Source organism: Macrotis lagotis, chromosome 3 (assembly GCF_037893015.1).
Source record: "Macrotis lagotis isolate mMagLag1 chromosome 3, bilby.v1.9.chrom.fasta, whole genome shotgun sequence".
NCBI classification, from domain to species: Eukaryota; Metazoa; Chordata; class Mammalia; order Peramelemorphia; family Peramelidae; genus Macrotis; species Macrotis lagotis.
The window spans coordinates 57,854,533-57,870,164 of NC_133660.1; the positions used below are offsets into that span (position 1 = coordinate 57,854,533).

Here is a 15,632-nt window from a genome sequence, read left to right on the forward strand (position 1 = left end):
AAAAGAAGTTTTAAAAAATGAACATAACAAATATGCTTTGCTTTGCATTCAGACGCCATAGTTTTTCCTCTGGATGTGGTTGGCACTTTCCATAACAGGTCTCTCAGAATTTCCTTGATCACTGAACTGTCAAGAGGAGCTTCATCCATCATAGTTGATCATCTAACAATTTTGCTTCAAATGTGTACCACATTCTCCTGATTCTTCTCACTTCATACAGCATCAGTTCACACAAGATTTTCCAGACTTTTCTAAAGTCTGGCCACTCATGATTTCTTACAGAACAACCATAACATTAACTTACCATAATTTGTTCAGCCATTCCCCAACTGATGGGTATCTATGGACAGGAATTCTTAATTAAACAAGAAATGGGGACAATTACAAAAGATAAAATAGATAATTCATTACTTTAAATTGAAGTTTCTGCACAGACAACATTAACTGGAAATAGGATAAGAAGGGAAGTGGTCAAATGAGGGAAAAACAAACTTTGTATCAAATTTCTCTGGTAAGAATTGGGGATCCAAGATATATAAACAAGTAATAAATATAATATGACTAATAGAACCAGTCTCCAAAAGGTAAGTGATTCTCATGGTTTTTAAGAGAATTACAAAATATTTACAAGAACAGTTCATATCCTACAAATTGGCAAAGATGACCAAAAAAAATGGCAATGCACATTATTGGAGATCTTATGAAATGAAAGATACACGAATACATTGTGGGTAGAAGTCTAAAATATAAAACTATTTTGGAAAGCATTCTGGAACTGTGCAGATAAAGGGACTAAAATGTATTCTTTGAGGCAGACTTATTACTAGGCTTTCATCCTGAGGAAGCTACTGACAAAAAGAAAGTCCCACATATATCAAAATATTTATAGCAGTCCTATTTGTGAATTAAGGAATGGCTAACAAATTGTGGTTCATAAATGTAATTTAATATTATTATACTTTAAGAAATGATGTATGCAGAAAAGTTTGTAAAGATTTATATGAACTATAAATAGAGAATGATAGAGTCAAGAAAACAATATACACATTAAAAATGTAAATGGAAAGAACTACACACCAAGAAATCACAAATAAATTTAGCAAAATTATCAAAATCAAGCATGACTCAAATGAAGATATATGAGAAGACAGTCCTAACTCGTTCCTTCTTTGAAATAGAGGTCCAGAGGTGGCTAGGTGGTACAGTAGATAGAGCACTAGCCCTGGAGTCAGGAGTACCTCAGTTCAAATCGGGCCTCAGACACTTAATAATTACCTAGCTGTGTGGCCTTGGGCAAGCCACTTAACCCCATTGTCTGGCAAAAAAAAAATATGAAATGGAGGTCCACAGGTGTTACACATTGCACATTATTTCAATGTCTCAATAAACTGTGCTTAATTTTTTTTCCTCTTTAAAAAGTATACTGGCTGTTATATAGGATGGCTGGTGTGGGGGGAAGGATACTGGAAATAATTATGATGATGTGAGAAACAGAAGACATCCATAAGAGTTGATTTTTAAAAAAAAAAGATAGCATCAGGCACTGTGCTAGACTCTTTATTACAAAGTAAAAAAGAATGACTTAGTAATTTGAGAAAAGACTTCAGTTTACTAAAAATAAATAAATAAAAATAAAAGGGGAAGAAAAGGACAGAAGAACCAACTTGCAACGTTAGAGACAATCACAGAGTGATGTTTATTTTCAAAGACTTTTTATATACTTTAATTAATAAAATTTTATGGATATATTTTTCAAGATCACTTAAATTTCCCAAAGTATCCATCTACTTAACCACAAAGCAATTGCTCATAAAAAATTCAACAAAATTAACCAACATATAGAAAAAATTGATTACAAGCAGCGTGATATAATGCCCCACCTCTGCAAAAATCTGTTCCTTGGGTCTGTTGCTTAGTTGAATTACAAGAAAATATTGGCATGAAACAAGATCTGGGCTCTCTTCTCTCAACCTGAAGAATAATCCTTCTTTAGATACAATAATGTCTCCATGACAACTACTATAATTGAGATACTGCAACAAGAGGCTGATAACTTATAGAAAATAAAAAAAAAAACAGTAGTTGAGGCCAAGATTGATTTTAAAATTGCCAGTAATTACTCAGGTTTGAAGAATTACAGCAAAGAATGATTTTTCTAAAAGGGTCCATAATGCTGAATGTACTGTGGTATGAGAATGTCATGGTATATTATTGTGGTGTAAGAATGACAAATAGGAAGAATTTAAAATCTTTTAATTAATTAATTAATTAATTAGTCAATTAATAAGGTTTATTTAAAGTACCTATCCAGGTATATTAGGAACTGTGCTAAAAAAAATTATGGGAATACAAAGATGGAAAAAATAGACTGTTCTCTCACTCAAGGAGCTCACAGTCTAAGGGGAAGATAACATGCAAATAACAATGTGTGATAAAGCTATATACAAGATAAATTTGAAATAAGCAACAGGCAGAATGCACTAGAATGAAAAAAAGACTTTCAGCGGGAGGTGGAGTTTTTTTCTGGAATTTGAAGGAAGCCAAGGAAAACCTGGAGGGGGATGTGCCAGGAAGCCAGTAGATTGTAGAGAGGGGAGTATATGGTATAAGAAGCATGGCACCAAAAGGGTTTGAGGAAGTTAGGAAGGGTCTTAAATGCCAAATGAGGATTTTTACATTGGACTCTGGAGGTGACAGTGTGGCCTTGGCAAGTCACTTATCCCCATTTGCCTTGCAAAAACGATGGACTAGAGTGGAGAAAGACTCATGACAGGAAGACCAATCAGGACATTTGGGATAGAACCCTCCTATCCCCCAATCTAGTAACTTTGTCTGCATATGAAGGAGCCAAAGGAGTAATCTGTTGAAACGTAGTTCAGAATGGAAGAATGACACCTGTACATCAATAAGTACTTTAAAGACTTATTAATAAAGGAGTTAATATTTTATAATCCAACCAGCAAGAAGAGATAGGAGTTTGGATTTTTAAGAGCATAAGGGGGCGGCTAGATGGCGCAGTGAATAGAGCACCGGCCTTGGAGTCAGGAGTACCAGGTTCAAATCCAACCTCAGATACTTAATAATTACCTAGCCATGTGGCCTTGGGCAAGCCACTTAACCCCATTGCCTTGAAAAATCTAAACAAAAAAAAAAAAAGAGCAGAAGGCCACTTTAGATAATACACTAGAGTAAATAGTAACAAACGAGTTAGCCTAAGATAACTAGATAAAGTAGTTCAGGCACAAAGAGAAGTCACAATAAAACATTGAGAGAAGTGAGGAAGCCTAAAAAGGAAAACAGAATTAGACCCCAGTTAGAGTATTCAAGGTCTCCTGATAGGAGCAGAAGTTAGACCAGAGACAGCAGTGGAAATTTGCAGTAATTTAATTGAGGTAAAAATGGGACCATTCTAATACAGAAGCTGTAAGTATAGAAAACTAAGCAGCAAGAACAAGAGATGATTTGAAGGAAAAGGCAGAGAAATTTTCTAAGTGAGAGTGTGGTAGAACACTGAGAACGGCAAGTGACTTGAAAAATCTTGAAAGCAATAAATGATCCAGTATGTAGAAAAATCAATGGCTTTGAAGCAGAGGAACTTGGGATCAAAGTCCCACCTCTGATAGACTTGTATGTTCCTGGGCAAGTCACTTAACTTTCCTGGGCTCAGTTTCTTCATCTGCAAAATGATGGGATTGGACCATCTCTAGGTCTATGATACTGTTAATGATTCTAATGTAATGAGCTGATTGCATAGGACTCATCTCTTTGCTTTTGTTACAGATAAGTTACCCTATTTCACTCCAAAGCTTATCTATTCCAAGTAGGTTGCACATGACCTCTCAGTTTTATTTTGTTTTTGTGAACTCCTACCAAGATTGCAATGCCCAGCTGATTTAGAACTGAACCCAGACTATATACCAACAGAAACTGGTGTAAATAGGAGTGGTCTTGTGGTATGTGTAGTAGAATTAGCATTGGGTAATGAATGAGTCAGAAGACAATTTCAGGTTGGGGAAAGAGTCCTCAGAGGACAGCTAGGTCAAACTGTTTAGGACTAAGTCCTTTAATAGTACTACTAACAGGGTGGCTAGGTGGCGTAGTGGATAAAGCACCAGCCTTGGAGTCAGGAGTACCTGGGTTCAAATCTGGCCTCAGACAATAATTACCTAGCTGTGTGGCCTTGGGCAAGCCACTTAACCCCATTGCCCTGCAAAAACTTAAAAAAAAAATAGTACTACTAACAAAGAATTATTCAGAATTCACTTGAAAACTTCCACTTAGTCAGAACTTACTGACTCTAGAGGGAATACTCACTATACATTTTTTGGACCTTTCCAATTGTTAGAAAGCTTTTCCTGACATTGAATTAAAATATGCCTCTTCAGTGGTCACCCACAGACCTGGGATCCAGGCAGAGGCTCCATTTACCAACTGTGTAACCTCAGATACGACACTGTAACTTCTCTGAGCTTCAGTTTCTACATCTTTAAAGTGGGGATACTTGCTCTACTACCTCCAATGGCTGTACTATGTATCAAATATAATCATGGATTTAAAACTGGGAAATGACAGTCCAAGCCAATGAGTTCAACTTGATTCACTTTACATCTAAGGAAACTAAGCCACAGATTAACACTTGTGAAAACTCTCTAAACTTTGTCTAGCACTATTTAAAGTTGTTATAATACTATCTTAAAGTAGTGACAGTTGTAAAAATATTAAAGGAGATTGGTCAACTTTAATGTCTATAGACCCTGAAAAGCATTGTAGTTTGATAGACCAAGTGCTAGGTTTGAGTTCAAATCCCACCTCTACTTGAAATGTGTGACACCCTTTCTCCAGGTCTCCCCTTCATCCCAAGTCTCAAGGACTCTGTACCTTAGCTCTCCCATCTGTAAAACAAGATTGATGACGCCAGTAGCCCATACCTCACAAGGTGGGGGTGATTGTGAAGATCAAATGAGAAGGTACTTTGCAAACCTTATCCCTTAATTTACAAAGGCTAGATGGGAAATTATCTCTGTATGGCATGAATCTGATACCTGAACTGTCCAGATTACTCACTAGGAACTAAAGCAATTCTTCTGAGCCTTACATTCAGATGTCACTCCTCAGGTTGCATACAAATGGAATCATAAACCTAATTCTAATGTTGCATTTGCCTGCCCACATTTTACTTCATTCCTACTGAAATAGAACCTTCCTTTCAGCTGTTTGCCCTTTCACTCCTCCCTTTTCACATTTAAATATTGAACTTGAGTCAACATAATTTTTTGTTTTAAAAACAAGCACATTTTGAAGAGCATTTGAAGGGCAATAAAGCAGAGAACCCCCCAAAAAGCATTTATCCCCTCTTTAACATCTAATGGTGACCGTCATAGAGTCATCTGGTGATAGAACTAATTTATAGAGAGCGTTTGACCTTTATTAGGAAACCTTAGTCGACTGTTTATGAATGGCTCTTTTGGGGGGGGGGTGGATGGGGAGGGTACCACATCTAGACTTTTTCAGTTTTGCAGCTGTAGAAGCTGAAATTTTATCATTTTTCTTAGGGATGGTTAAATTTGAGGAACTGAGTTATACTAATGAAGTTCAAAAGACTGAATTATAAACCAGAATTCCAATTTGTTAACTTACACTGGGAAAGAATATGTCTACCTAATGTCCAGAATGTTCATGTTTATTACCCATATTTTTTGGGAAACTAAGTCAAAATCAAAATTTTTCTTTGCAAATAGAAGGAACTAGATAGGCTTGTAGGATATTTGTATCTCATCCAATCCAAGATTTCTGAGATTTTTCTCTCCTTGTGGGCAGAACACTGTCTTCTGATTGTGTTTTTTTGCATCCCTAAAGCTTAGCCCAGAGTCTGACACATAATAGGTGGTTGATAAATGTTTATAAATTGATTGATATGGGGAAAAGCAAGATTCAACTTCTCATGAAAGTTCAAATGAGTTGTTGGGCCACCCAAATTACAATAGAAAATTTTCCTAAAATAGCAAAAAGTGACTTTCAATCTATATAGAAAAAAAGCTTCCCAAAAAAATCTGCCCCAAAGTTTATGTGAAAATTTTTTTTTTTCCTGGCCATTACAAATCTCAAAGCCAGAGAGTATCCTCCCATGTAAAATCATGCTAGAAACATTTAAACAGGTTATGATGAAAGGAAGTTTGACACCTTAGAGGAGAAAAAAAAAGTGGTTTTCAAAGGTCAAGATGCCCCGGATTTAAGTTTCTCTTTTTTGGGACTGGAAGACCTTGGGTCTGTCACTTCTTAGCACCTGCATCCAGGGTCAGCATCAAGTCATCCTGATCTGGTGACTTTGTACAACCCTTCCTTACTTAAAATCAATTCATTTGCATGTCATGGCATCACTTCTTCTTCAAGAAAAAAGGACAAATATCAACCTCTGTAGTAACAGGAGCAGCTCCCTTGCTTACAAATTGGACTACACAGAACCTTTTTCTTTTTCTCTTTCTTCTTATACTTGTAGGTCTTCTGCCCAAAGGCCTGGTAAGACTTCTTGTATTTTACAGGCTCCAAATCACTCTTAGCTCTTTTTGATGGGTTTCACTTGGTCAAGATTTAGGACCAGACTGGTTCAGAGAGAATGTAAATAGCGATTGGGTTTTTTTTGGGGGGGGGGCAGAAAATGAGATGGTCTTTCCCTCCTAGATTTTTTTAGGACTATGTAAAAGAGGCGTTTTTTTTTGCTTCTTTTCTTTCTTACCAGCTTTAATCACTGCAAAACCCTGTGGGTCTTACCTTCCCAGCTTAATATGTTTTTTGAAGTAGTCATTCTTGTTTTCTTTTCCTCACTTCTCTCTTACCTAACCTTAACCACTGAGGGGATGGCTCAGTCAAACAGCTGCCTAGAAAAGACCCATTGCATCTAGGGGCCTCTCCAGTCATCCTGATCCATATCTGGCTATTGGATCCAGATGATTCTGAAGGAGAAAATAAGGCTGATGACTTGACACAGAACCCCCTAAATTAAATCCAATTCACTTGCATATCGTAGCATCACCTCCCTGAAGACTTGGTTCTCTTTGAGAATAAATATAGATTATCATCAATCAGCACCATCCCTTCCCATTCCTAGTAAATTTCCAAAACTAAAGAAGATTGGGAGCTGATTTGCATAGCAGGTGTGGCCCACTTCTTTCTTCTCTACCATTAACTAACTCACTTTTCTTCAATACTGTCCTTAAAATAATAAAAACTTTCATTAGTTCCCCCTTGCTTCAAAATTTTTTCAATAGTTTCTAAGGTTTCCATTTATTTTACTTTTGTTACATTTAGGGCAGATTGCTCCCCTTAATCTCAGTAAACTTAACTCCAAAATGAAAAGTAAACTAAGTGACTTCTGAGAATTAGGTAAAACAAATAAGCCTATCCATTGTATGCTGATCTTTATTAAGGGAAGGATTTTTCCAGATCTAGCACACAGAAGGGCACTAGGGATCCTTCATCAGAAGGTCAGACCAGAATGTGGTAAATTAATTTCCACCTAGATGTGAAATCCAAGGGCAAAAAGTTACCCCACCCCCCTCTCATAAAGAAAATCGCCACACCTACAAAACAATGGCTCACTTCAAATTTTCTCAGTGTCCTATCCCATTGCTAAATTGAACTAGTAGCTTAGGGCTCTAAAAACCAAAAACTGGGGGAGAGGGAGTACCCACCACCACAGTCCAAGAGAGTGTGGGGAGTGTGTTGCTCTTTCACCAACTTTTGCTCCATGTGGATTCCATATTTACTTAACTGTTCTTAGTACAAAATGTGATGAGATTTTTGCCAAATCTTGTCAATTCTATAATTCAACCAGCAGAATATCTCCCACAACCTTCCCCTCTTCTGTATTCACTTTGTAAACACTGGCTTCAGGACCCTATCACCTTTCATCAGGGCTCCTCCAATAACTTCCTATTTAGTCACTCTGCCTTGTTTCTCCCTCTGCCCAAAAGGTGACATTCCTAAAGTCTGAGTCTAATAATGACACTCCTCTGACAAGTCACCCACAGTGGCTCCCTAATTTGACTCTATGAATTGACACAGATTTAACTGGCATTTAAAGCTCTTAACAAAATGCCTCCAAACCGTTCTTTCTAGACGGTATTATACATTACTCTTCTTTATCAGCAATTTGTTTCAGTTTTCTTGTTATTCCCTGGCATTTTAGAAATCCTCATTTTCTTATACGAAATCTATTTAATTCCCACAGATGCCAGGGCCTCTTGACCAAAAAATTATTTTGTATTTATTTTGAATGTATTTGTGTAGAGGCTGTTTTCAGGAGCTCTTAATCCTTTTTGGCTTTGGGGGAAGCCTTGTTTGATAACATCCACAGTTGAAGGAAATGTTATAGTTCGATTAGAGATTTGTGAAAATAAAAATATAATTTGTTTTCCCCATGGAGGTTCAGGAGCCCTCTGAAATATCTCAAGATCCCAGGTTAAGAACTCTTGCTTTAGAATACAAACTCCCTGAGGGCAGGAACTCTTCCTCCTAAGTCTCTAAAGACAAGCTCTTTGACTTAAGTCTCAAATATAAGATGTGCTTGTTTGTTGTGGATCATTCCTTTGTTGTTGTTCCTTGCTGGCACAAGCTCATATCCTATTATCCAAAAACAGGATGTCCTAAAAAACTTAGTTCAATTTTTAAGTTAATTTACGTCATATTTGGAGTTGCCCTGTTCTCTGGCATGGGGGTAAAAATATTTAACATTCTCTCTCTCTAGTCTCTTAAACTGATTAATTTTACTTGTGCACTGTGTGACAGGAATATAGTGTTATGAACAGTTACTTAATGTGTCCATAATGAAGATCACACAGTTAAAAACTTTCCCCAAAGTTTAACTTGGAGACTCTTTTAATAACTCTTTCAAAAAACAGAGTCTAGGAAACAAAGACATCTTGAGGGTGCCATATAGTTTCCTTAAGCTACAGCAGGAGCATGTTATAAGTATGAGGAATAAAGAATCTAACTGTGGCAAGATTCCTGCCTCTTTAGAGATATACATATACAGTGCACAGTAAGGATGACCAACCTTATCACTAAATTAATTAACAGATTATAAAATTCAGGTTGGTATTCTAATATTTCAAAAAATTTCTAAGCTGGAGTCAAAAGTCTCTTAATTTTTTTAAAAGTAAATGCCAAATGGAAATGAAATCCCAATAAAATGATGTGCTTCAATCTTTCACAAGAGATTTCACAATGGATTTGTTAATCTTTTGATGTTTCTTCTAGTACTTTTTGCTTTCCAAGGTTAGAAAGCTACATAATAATCTTGTGTTAAGTGTATACAGTTGTGTTTTATAAATTTATAATATAAAATGCATATGACATATGCACAAATTATAACATGATATGTTTTGATAATTAATATTTAAATCTTTATCTTCATAAAATGCATAAATATTGTATCTGTGTTGACATACAGATCATAATCACATGGCCATGGAAAAAAAGATGATTTGAATCCAAATAAAAATGTCATGCCTATTTGATGTTGATAACTTCTGTCAAACTTATATCAAATAACTTAATTATTCTCTCAACAGAATAGGAAGCATGCATATTTTTAAAAAGTCAAAATAATTCAATAATATATGTTGACATACATATACTGAAGAAATTACAGTATCTATACACTGCACTATTGAGATAAAATAATGCCTTCTATAATTATTAAAGTTTGTGAGCAACTCCTGAGACAGTAATACCCAAGACAGTTAAAACAATCCTCTTAGCAAAAGCAAGTCCCAGAAGACAGTTGGCATTTGTGCTACATAACCCTTCTCAGTTTCTGCTTTAGTTCAAGAAGTCCCCCAGCATTTTCTGAGACAGTAGTGCCCATGGTACAATAATTCTCCCAGAAGACTAATCTGTAGGAACAGAAGCGTTTGTGTTATATTAACCCAGTATCTACTAGGAATTCAGTAGAGCCTATGTTAGTATTTTTAAAGGCTTACAGGAGTGATACAGTGAGTCCCTAAACATATCTGTATATATATTCTTGAATGCAGGTGTATTATGTCCCCCCCCAAACTACCTGAAAACTAGCTTTATGCTAAGCCTTTAGAATAGGAATATATTTGTGTGTGTGTGTGTGTATTTGTGTATACTTATACATCCTAGATGAGTAAGAAATATAACCACTGGAGATTTAATAATTATAATATCTATTTTTTACATTAAGCCATAAGAATTTTTTTTTGGTTTAGAATGTAGATTATGTAATTTGATGCAAATAGATCAAAAACAACAAACTAGTCCTGGCCCTGTCCCAAGCTTCCTTCTCTCCACCTTCTGATATAGTTTTATGAATTGATGCAGGAGAAAAACCGGTAGGAAGATGAAAGACTACAAAACCCTGAGTAAAGGTGTGATAGGTCAGAATACCAGAAAAGTCATCATCATCATCATCACTCATATATCTAGTGAATAGAGAAGGCAAGATTTTTGTAAGGAGAGAGAGAGAAAGAAAACTCAATTAATTGGTCTCAGTTCTAATCCTAAAACCAAGAGGAATCTAAAGACAAAATTTCATAATCAGTTATTGAGGACAGTCATTTCCTTGTAATATATTCTTTGTGCAGGAAAGAATCCAAAGTCAACCTACTTTCTCAAGTTCCTAATGGTATAAAAATATTTTCTTAGATTCCCCTCTCATGTCCAAAAATTCCATTCCCTCTTATCTGAACTAGCCTTTGTGGATGGTAACACCACAATTTCCTAAAAATCAAAGTTTTTAATGACCCAATGATTAGTAGACAAACATATGATAGTCATCAATAGGTTGGTAAAACATTTCTGAAGGTGGCCTATGCACAAGAAATTGTGCTAGGGCTATTAAGGAAATGTGTGACCAGAAAATGAGTATACATGACCAATTTAAAACAAGAGATCATAAACAGATGAACTGCTTGAGTGCTGCATTGATATCCATGAAATGCTAGCAAGGTTTCTGGTGATTTTAGTAGATTCTTAAACATGCCCTGAATTCAAATACAAGAAGAACAGCACAATAGGCTTAAATTTCCCTGGGGTATTTCCATTAGCAGAAAAGCATGAAATCCAAAAGAATCCCTAATTGGTAAAATGTTTCAAGCATATAAGACCTTTGGAACTCCTTTTCTTTTAATTTCTTCTCAAGCTACTACTCAAGGATAAGACTAATTTTTTCTATAGTTTAGCTAGTAATTTAAGTACAGGATTATAGCCAGCATTCCCATTTGGGGTAATAGTGTCTATATCTTTTATACAAGGTCCTACTTGGGCATATTTGATCCCAGCAAGTCTGAAAAGTGAAGCCATAATCATCCTGCTTGTATTTCGATCTTAATTTTCTTTCTTTCCCTTACTCAAAGCCTTTTACCAAAGGCCCACATGCTTTTTAATGTTCAACTAGGTGATGAATCCCTTCAGCAAGTAGGCAAACACTGTACAATTCTGGCTTATAGCTGCACTAATACCTATAGAAAGGTTTGAGTTCTGGAATAGAATCAACATCTTTTTTTGTCTTCTGAAAACTCCCACTGTTATCTATTGTAGCAAATAGCCTATTCACTGCTAACCATGGGCTTCTGCTCACTTGCCCAGGTATGAGTCACCAGTAATGAGCCCTAGCCTTCTCAAAGACAAACTAACCAACAAAAAAGTCTTCTTTCTGATTCCAGATGAACAAAACTGTCAATGGATCCCCATGATCTTTCGAATAAATGCATTTGAAGCCCTTCATAATTTGACATTAACTTATCTTTTTGGCCTTATCTTCCACTATTTCACTCCATAGCCCTTCCTAAAATAGAAACATCACTGGATTAGGAGTCAGGAAACCTGTGCTCTTCTGGCTCACTTTATAAACTTTCCCTCTCTAAGCCTCTATCTAAAGAGCATTAGCCTAGAACTGTAGTTCCCAAACTGTGATCTCTACAGACCTCCTTCAAGGCATCCATGAGGTTGAAACTATTTTCACAATAATGCTAAAGTCAATATTTATAGATATAACCCACATAAACAAAAGCTTTAGGGAGAGGTCCTAATAGGGGCCCTAAGTTCCAAAAGTTTGAAAACTAATAGACTAGATCTCTAAACTTCATTCAAGCAGTAACTATTCTATGATTTCATGATCAGGCCAAAGTGCTCATCATTCTTCAAATACAACCTGTGTTCCCAACCTCCATGGTTTTGTTCTTGCCATTCTTCCCACCTGAAATATCTTCCTCTCCTATTCCCTTCATCCTTCAACTCAATTCTTTCCCATCTTTCAAGGTTCATTTTACAAAACTATCTCTTTCACAAAGCTTTCATTAATTCCCTTCCACCAAAGGGATACCTCTCTCCCCTGAACTCCCATCGAACTTTGGACTTCTCACATTCCATCTACCAAGTAATGGTTATCCATCTCTGTTTTCACTTCCCCACTAGACTGCAAGTTCATTAATGAATGACAAAGAAAATATCTTATTCATCTCTGTATTCTTCAGAATACCTAGCATAGTGTCTTCCATATAGTATATACTAAAAATAATATTCATTAAGTGAAAGAAAAAATAGTGAATTTTTCTATTTATGCTTTAATTTTTAAGTTAGTTAACCCTGTGGCTTTGTTTTTTTTTTACTATAAACTCACTTAAGCAGTTCCTCTTGAAGATCTAAACTTTTTTTTTTGGCGAGGCAATGGGGGTTAAGTGACTTCCCCAAGGTCACTGGGCTAGGTAATTATTAAGTGTCTGAGGTGGAATTTGAACTCAGGTCCTCCTGACTCCAGGGCCAATGCTCTATCCACTATATCACCTAGTTCCCCCAAGATGTAAACTTTTTATAGAAGTGCTAGAATTATTTTCAAGCTCTTATAGAGGCTGGCACAAGTTCACAGATACATTCTTAAAAACTGAAAGTGGGGTGGCTAGGTGGTGCAATGGATAAAGCACCGGCCCTGGAGTCAGGAGAACCTGGGTTCAAATCTGGTCTTAGATACTTAATAATTACCTAACTGTGTGGCCTTGGGCAAGCCACTTAATCCCGTTTGCCTTGTAAAAACCTAAAAAAACCTAAAAAAAAAAACCTTGAAAGTAAAAAGTCTCACAAATTTACAGGTAATAAATGATTAATAAGATAAACTGGTTTTCTATGATATATTATCCATTTGTGTAACTGTTGTCTGCTTCCCCAACACCATAGAAAGTAAGCTCCTTGAAGATAGGGATGATCAATTCTTAGTCTGAATAAGTTCTATGAAACTCAGTTAATAAATATTTGATCAGTCAAAAGAAGTTCTGGCAATATTTTCCTATTTCAACAACTCAGATCAATGGAAGACTTAGAATTAGTAGTGTTCCTGGAGCTTGTTCTCCAGAGAAGCTTTTGGCTAGACAAAAATTACTAACAATAAGTTTTCACTTGATAAATTCCCTTACACAGCCACTGCTTAAATATGATGAAAAAACCATGACCTAAACCTTTAAAATTAATCAAAGTTTCCAATGGTAGTGAGACAAGATGCAGGGTTGAAGGCCAGTCCAGTGATTTGATTAGTATAGAGGAACTGCCAGGTGAGAAGACTTCCTTTACCACGGTGAGCCTAAGGCAGTGGTGTCAAATGCAAATAGAAATAGAAATGGCACCAAAAAACTACACCTAAGCATCCTGTAAGTTGAAAATTGACTTAATTTTTAAATGTGATGCCTATCTTATTGAGTTTTAATGTATTTTGTTAAGTATTGCCCAATTGCATTTTAATCTGGTTGGACAGGGGAAAAGGGAAGAGAGGAAAAGTGCTAAATTGGGATTTGGGTTCAAGTTTGCCTTTCATTCTGTAGCTCTTTGCAGCAATTTTCTTTCCTAGCTTCCAACTTCATATCTGAAACTGTATTTAAAATAATCCAAGTTTTGTTGGCTTATTTTTTCCCATTATAGTAAAACTTCGGCTTTATTTGGGTTTTTCACAAGCTTGTCATTCAAAGTCTGAGCTTAAAAAACTATAGATGTGGCATGAGCAAATGTTAGTTGATAGTTGGAAAAAAAAAACAAAAAACCTCCCTTTAGAGTTGTGAATATGTGCTAGAGAAGAAAGAGTAGAGGAAAAAGGAGCATATTCTTAGTTATAGAGACCCTCAGATTTGTAGGTTTGCATATCACCCTATTCTGTAAAGCCAGGAAAAACAATCTCAATGTTATGGTTAAAGCATTAACACTTCAATACCACCCTGGTGGGAAAGAAACAGTATCAGCAAGCTAAGCATACCTCTCCACTAGGAAACTTTTGGCACTATTAGAAAAAGGACCTGTGGAAGGAGGAGTTGAAGAAGAGCTGCCTCTTATCTCAAACATTTCATTTCTTCCCCAAATATCAGATTATTCACTTTCAAGAAAATGAATCACTGATAAAACAAAATTTCTGGCAAGGCCAGCATTTTAGACGATCTGTACCACACGAGTTGAACAACTCACCACTCATTTTAAAAACCACTTCTGTTGAAGTTTTGAGAAAGCACCTTCAGACACATCCTAACCCAGCGGACTCTTACAAGTTCAGTTCCATCAACAGTCGTAATGGGAAGAAGGAAACCTATGTCTACGCGAACATCGCATCAACCCACTTGAGAGTTCTGGGAAAGAAACAGTTCCTCCAGAAGATCTTAACTTGTTGTAGAGGAACAAAGGTCCAGTAACGACCTGTTAGAATTATTTTCAAGTCCCACTATAAGAGACAGGCCTTGCAAGAAGAAATGGGGCTTCATCCTTGAGCTACAGACGCTTAAAAAGGAAAGATCACAGGACACAGCTAACAGGTGCAACACAATAGTCGGATTATTTTAAGCAAAGCCATCTATTTGCTACCAGCCCTCGAGGGACACACAGAGCTCCTCTAGAAGGGCTGCCACAAGTCCGCAGCTCGGTCCCCCCAAACTGAATCCCCTTTACCTAACGACCGGGGACTCTGGAACGCCAAAGCCTACGGAGGTTTCTGGGCTGGCCTTTCTAAGCGCTAGGCTGTTACTCTATAAGCAATGGCTCTCAAAAATAAGGGAGGCAGAGGAGGAAGGGAGGGAAGGGAGGGGGAGGAGGGAGGGGAGTCAAGGTATTTCCTCTCAAAATCTCATTTCTGCCGGTGCCCTCTCAGGTGGCCTTGGGAAAACTGGCTCAGTCTATGCCTTCAGTAAAATGGGAGTGAGCATTCTCACCACTGACCTAAAATGGTTGCAAATGAATGAACTGTAAGCTATCCAGTACCGAATAACGGGATAAAAATAAAGAGCTCAGGACCCTCCCCCACCCCCGGGACAAGTAAGGATGGGGGCGCAGAGCGATATAAGTCCCCGCCCCGCCTTCCGCTCCCCCTTGCTCGGCCGACAAACTTCGGCCGCTGCCCCGGGGCTGCCTCCCACCCGCGTCTTACCCTGCGGGCGCCGCGGCCCCCCGAGGCTCCGGGCTGAAGGCGTCTCGGGGCGCAGCGGCCGCCCGGTGCCCCCCCCCCCGGGCTCTGCAGCAGCGCCCCGCGCGCCGAGCCCCCGGCCCTGCCCGGCTCGGGGCGGGGGCAGCGGCGCCGCTACAAAGTTTCTCGCGGCCCCGGGTCCCAGCCCGGCGGCCGGCGGCGCCCGAGGCTCCGGCGGGGCTGG

General features: G+C 37.7%; 1 protein-coding gene across 1 annotated transcript in view; it reads right to left on the minus strand.

Moving 5' to 3' along the window:
• SGMS2 (sphingomyelin synthase 2) overlaps positions 1 to 15,632 on the minus strand; it is a 100,208-nt gene that overhangs the window by 84,373 nt on the left and 203 nt on the right. The gene's annotated exons all lie outside the window — the stretch shown is intronic.